The sequence below is a fragment of the Gossypium hirsutum genome, chromosome A03, assembly GCF_007990345.1.
Source record: "Gossypium hirsutum isolate 1008001.06 chromosome A03, Gossypium_hirsutum_v2.1, whole genome shotgun sequence".
In the NCBI taxonomy this organism is placed as follows: domain Eukaryota; kingdom Viridiplantae; phylum Streptophyta; class Magnoliopsida; order Malvales; family Malvaceae; genus Gossypium; species Gossypium hirsutum.
Genome location: NC_053426.1, coordinates 70,656,910 through 70,662,677, shown reverse-complemented (window position 1 = coordinate 70,662,677; position 5,768 = coordinate 70,656,910). Strand labels below are relative to the sequence as shown.

Below are 5,768 nucleotides of genomic sequence, written 5' to 3'. Positions count from 1 at the left end.
TCCTTCAAATGTCAAGCTCAAAGTTAAAAAGCAAACGAAGAATCAGAATCCATTCCCATGGTATCATATCTTAAGCCTCACAGAAGATGCCATTTTCAACAGTACAGTTTTTCAAATAGTGCAAATCAAGCCCATTATATAATTTTTAAAATATAGTGGTCGAAGATGTCATATTTCTTTCCCAGCAGATACAATGTAACAAATTAGATCCAATACCCTAAACAGGAACATTGTGGCCATTCATTTTAAAGGGTAAATCAGCACTTCCAACCTGAAAAATTCACTCATCCCAACGTCAAACAAGTAGCATTGACACAAGAGACGGGTTACTTTCAAGGATGCAAGTAAAGACTCGAGAGATACATCCCAGCTATATGATATAAATAAGATGGAAACCAAGAAAAAGCAAAGCATGTGTTCTTCACAGTTCTTGCTGCACCAGTCTTTTGATATTTCCAAGTCCAGCTATGAGTGAACATAAAGAAGAAACAATTTCTATTGCACCATGCTCGTATAGCCTGAAGTAATATATACACATCAGACTATGAATTTTGGTGCCCAATTATTCTGGCCCTTAACTTCCCTATGCAACACAACTTAAAACCCGTAATAGCAAATTAACGGAAGCCAAAATGCCAAAAAGAAGCAGCTCTTTAGCCATAAGCATAGCACTTCAGTATTTTTAAGTATGAAAGCAATCAGAGAACTTTGAAGACCATTAGAACTGTAGAAATTCCACATTAAATTCAGCTGTCAAACGGATCTCCTCATCTTGCTTACTATACAGTTTTTTTTATTAGAAAACAAAAAAGAGAATAAAACCAACCCATCTTTGTAAACAACAAATTGAAGAAAAACACATAGTTCCGCAAAGCAATCAGAGAACTTCGAAGACCCAGAATGGGATTCCCACACAGAATTCAGATTTTTAAATTACTTTCATCATTTTGCTTTGCAATTATTCTGAAAAAAAAACAAATGAACAAATGAAAGAAAACCCAATTTTCTGGCTCCAAACATTGTTTGAGTGAGATAAAATTCAAACAAAAAACTGAAATGTGGCGCCAACAAACTTCAATTTTGCACAATACCCTTTTCTCGTGTATTCCTTGCAACTAAAAACTTTAGGAAGCAAGGGGCTATTTCGTGCTTAACACTGCCGTAATTTGCAAAACAAATAGCACATACCTGAGAAGATGTTCTGATAGACGAAGGGATTAGGGTTTACAATATACTTATAGAAGAGGTTAGTAAGAAACGACGACGCACTTGGTTTTTGAGATTAGAATGCAATCCAAAATTCCAAGATTAGTGCTCTATTTTTGGGTCTGATTGCGAAGTGTTGTGGTCCAAACAAGCTTAATTTTCAGGGCCCAAGCCTCCAAGGCCTATTCCCAGATTTCTTAGGTTCTAGTTCCTTGGTTTATGTATATATGCCAAACTCATACTGATAAAATAGTAACGTTGAAGATATTACATTTGGAGTTACAAATTTTGATTTATTTAAGTCACATTGTAACATTATTTTTTTGAAATTATAAATCTAAGACTAATCATTTACAAGCTAAGATGCTTCAAAATTAAAGTTTAATCCACAATCCCTCGGAAGGAAAAGGAGACAATTTCCAAGGTACCTCCTAACCCCTTTTTCTTAGTCGTAATGAAATTTTTATATTTTAAAACCCATTACTTTTCTAACTTTATTTAAAAAAAAAAAGTCGGCAGCTTTTTTGCAGCTTTTTAATATTGTGTGACATGTTAGAAAAAATGGATATGAAATGTTTAAAGTTTTATTCCTGAAATAGGGATGCCTTTTTTAAGTTAAAAGTTGGCATAATTTGAAATATAGACCTAAAGGTAAAAGAATCATGTATATAAGAAGGAATTTGGATTTTTTCCTTATAATTCATTTCCCATATATTGCTGTCAAAAGTAGGAAATTAATTGTCAAAGAAATATGGAAATGGTAGGATGGAATTATCAATCAATTAGAATTTAGCAACTCCAATTCCACTTTTTTGGGTAGAAAACAACAACATGATATATTAAATTTTGACAAGTTGATTCTCTTTAAAAGAAAATTCAAAATTAAATTATATATTTTTATAATAGTAAAAATATAATTTTATTATTTTAATAGTTTATATTTTTATAATTTTTAAAAAATTAAATTAAATTTTTATTATTTTAAGAGTAAAATACAATTTTATTATTATTAATTTAAAATTTTATAAATTGTAAAGAAATTTAAATTAAAAAAAATTTATTTTAGGGAGGTAAAAACCCATACCTTCCCTTCACTTCACCACTAAATTCATTGCCAGACCAATAAAACTTAATAAATTATCTTGACTGACTCATTAATAGTACACAAAATACCATTAGTTTAAATATTGTTGTCTAATTATATTATGTTATATTTTTTTAAACGTGGGAACTGTTTTAAGTGGATTTAGTGGTTCATATTGTGAGGATCACTAAAATATAAAAGCAATTCTTATATTCTCATAATTTCTAATTATGGTCATGAAATTAGGAGAAAATGATTATGGTAGTTCTTAATGATAGAACTAGTATAAATATGTGTAAAAGCGAATCAAGGTCCCTTAGTAGAAAATAATTCCATGTCCTTAAACTATACTATCTAATGAGATGTTTTCAAATGTTTAAAAGATTTTGGCAATTCTATTTTATATTACAAAATTCAACATCCTTCTTGGTGTTGTTATTCTTCTCATTTCAAGTGTGTTTTTTTTTTTTACTTCGATAATGTTTGGAGGTAATAATTGATCATTCTTTCATTATTTTATTTTTGAATTGCTTGAATTTGTTAACATTTGTTGTCAGAACATTGTTTCTTGCCTCTGTCTTGTTCTATTTGAGTGTATAAAAAAGGGTTAAAATTGTTTGAAGTTCTCTATGCAAATTTTGTTAGCAATCATTGGGACAATTTTGTGTTTTAAAATCTTAAGTTTTCTATAGAAATATATTATAGGGATTTCTTATTGTGTCTCTTTGAAAATTTTAGGAAATTTTATTGATTATTTGAGTTATTAAGTATCGTATATGTATTGTCTAGTTATTTTTATGCATACAATTTTTGAAAAATCTTATAAATGCATAAAAATTAAATTTATTGTATAAATTTTTTAGCAATAAAATTTAGAATAGATATCTAGTGATCCATATAATTTTATTTAATTAGGGAATTAACCACAATAACCTTATCTTTTTTTTTTTATAAAACACAATAACCTTACTTAAATAAATGTTTAAGGGTGCAAAAAGCCCTCAAACTTTTTAAAAAAAATTAAAACCTTTTTTTTTTTGCACTCATTTGGGTACTTGAACTTTTAAAATGTAACAAAAAAGCTCTCAAACCTTTTCAAAAAAGAAATTAAGCTTATTGATTTTAAAAGGAGAGGCTTAATATTGTTTTTTTTAAAGTTTAAGGGCTTTTTATACCCTTAAACCTTAAATAAAATTATATATTGTCCTTAAGATCACATAAGGATTGCAAACATTTGATATTTTGCATAATGAACTTGAATTAGATTAATATCTACCTAGTTTCTTTAGTTAAATACCATTACTAAGGTTAAAATCACATACAAAAGCATATATATTAATGTTAAGATAGAATTATCCACAAGAGTTATGAAGATTAATTTAATAATTTTATCATGTTGATAGAATTTTATCTTAGAAACAAAATTATATTTCTATCATAAAGTGAATATAATTGAATTACAAATTTAGTCCACGAGAAATTTTTATGTCACTAGATTTATTAATTACATAATTTGTATCACTAGATTCATTAATTACATAATTTGTATGGGTAAATTGTGATTTATGTTTGTCTCAAATTTATGTTAAGCATGCATGTTCATATATTTTGCAGTTTTACGACCTGTGAATATGTCTGATAATAGAGTAGATGTCCCTGAATTAACCAGTGAGAATTTAAAGTTACGGTGTAACACCCGAACCCGAGACCGACACCGGAGTTGAACACGAGGTGTTAACAAACTTTAAACCCCTTATAAAAATATTTCCCAGACACTGCCAATCTGCGTACTAGTCGCTTTAAAATCATATCTTGAGTTTCACAACTCGAAAATCAGTTTCGTGATTTTTTCCTGAAACTAGACTCATATGCCCGTCTACATATTTTTTTCTAGAATTTTTGGTCGGGCCAATTAGTACAGTTTATTAGTCAAAGTCTCCCATGTTACAGGGATCGACTACCCTGACCTTTGTGCATTACGACTTGGATATCTCCTTGTACAGGGCTCCAATACTGATGCCGTTTGTTTCTATAGAAACTAGACTCAGAGAGGAATCTATCCATATATGGTATGACTCCTAATTATCTCTGGTTAATTTATAATGAATTTCCAAAGTCGGAACAGGAAATCCAGAAACCGTTCTGGCCCTATCTCACGAGAACCTGAATATCTCTTAACATACTGTCCGTATGATTGTTTTGTTACTTTCCTATGAAAGTAGATTCATCAAGGTTTGTTTACATAATTTATTCACTATTTAATTCCATTCCTACTATTTTTAGTGATTTTCCAAATCTACATCACTGCTGCTGTCAGCATTTGCCTTTAAGGTAGACTTTACCTATTTCATGGTTTCCATGATTCAACTAGCCCTTTTTGCATAAATAGCACAATTTATGAAAGTGATTAACCATCCCCGTGGCCAATCCTTGTCAAGCATATCCACACCAAATGATTATAACATTATACTCAAACACATATAAGCCATTTTCGCATGGCTATCCAAAATTTATACAAGTCCAAAGGGTCCACGACCCACAACAAACGGGTAGTCCTATACATGCCATTTCGAAGTTCAACCAAAATTGTACCAAAAAGGGGCTTTGATAGTGTGGGCGAATTTGACCTCAAGATCCCGAGTCCGATAGCTGGAGAACCAAATCTATAAAACAGAGGAGCAATGAAACGGAGTAAGCAATTTATGCTTAGTAAGTTTTGAGCAAGGAATTCCAGCACAACAAAAGTATAGCATTCATATAGCTAAACGGATAATTTCATATGCACAAATTTACGATATCGTACTTGCTTCACATTATCAACCCTTATGTACATACACAAAAGATCAACTCAGCCAAAGGCCGGTAGCTCGTTTATCAACTGAGCGAATACTTATTTGTAAGGGCTCAACTAAATTCAAGCACATACGAAACATACCTCAATGTTGGGATGTTTCGAGAGTATTAACTGGAATTTTACAGCAAGTTCATTCATTCCCAAATCACGTACCTTCGGAATTTAACCGGATATAGCTCCTCGTTCAAATGCCTTCGGGACATAGCCCGGTTATAGTAATTCGCACAAATGCCTTCGGGACTTAACCCGGATTTAGTAACTCGCACAAATGCCTTCGGGCTTAGCCCGGAATTAGTATCTAGCACAAATGCCTTCGGGCTTAGCCCGGAATTAGTATCTCGCACAAATGCCTTCGGATCTTAGTCCGGATATTGTCACTTAGCACAAGCCTTCGGGACTTAGCCCGGAAATCATTCAAATAACCATGCACATTTAACAATAAATCATGGCCCATTCGTATTTCATTTTCGTTAGCAAAACTCAAACACAAGACATTTATCATTCTTGCAAATTCGGCTCAATAGCCACACAAAGAGCATGATTTAATTTGCTTAAAACATGATCTAATCACATCATAATTTAAGCTCTTTTACTCAAGAACTTACCTCGGGTGTTGTCGAACAT

General features: G+C 31.4%; 2 non-coding genes across 2 annotated transcripts; both read right to left on the bottom strand.

Annotated features, from left to right (window-relative positions):
- Positions 1-693: 693 nt before the first annotated feature.
- LOC121225449 (small nucleolar RNA R160) lies at positions 694-777 on the bottom strand. Its single transcript, XR_005923332.1, has one exon. It is a non-coding gene; the product is annotated as a small nucleolar RNA R160 (small nucleolar RNA).
- Positions 778-872: 95 nt separating this feature from the next.
- LOC121225450 (small nucleolar RNA R160) lies at positions 873-952 on the bottom strand. Its single transcript, XR_005923333.1, has one exon. It is a non-coding gene; the product is annotated as a small nucleolar RNA R160 (small nucleolar RNA).
- Between the last annotated feature and the right edge of the window lie 4,816 nt (positions 953-5,768).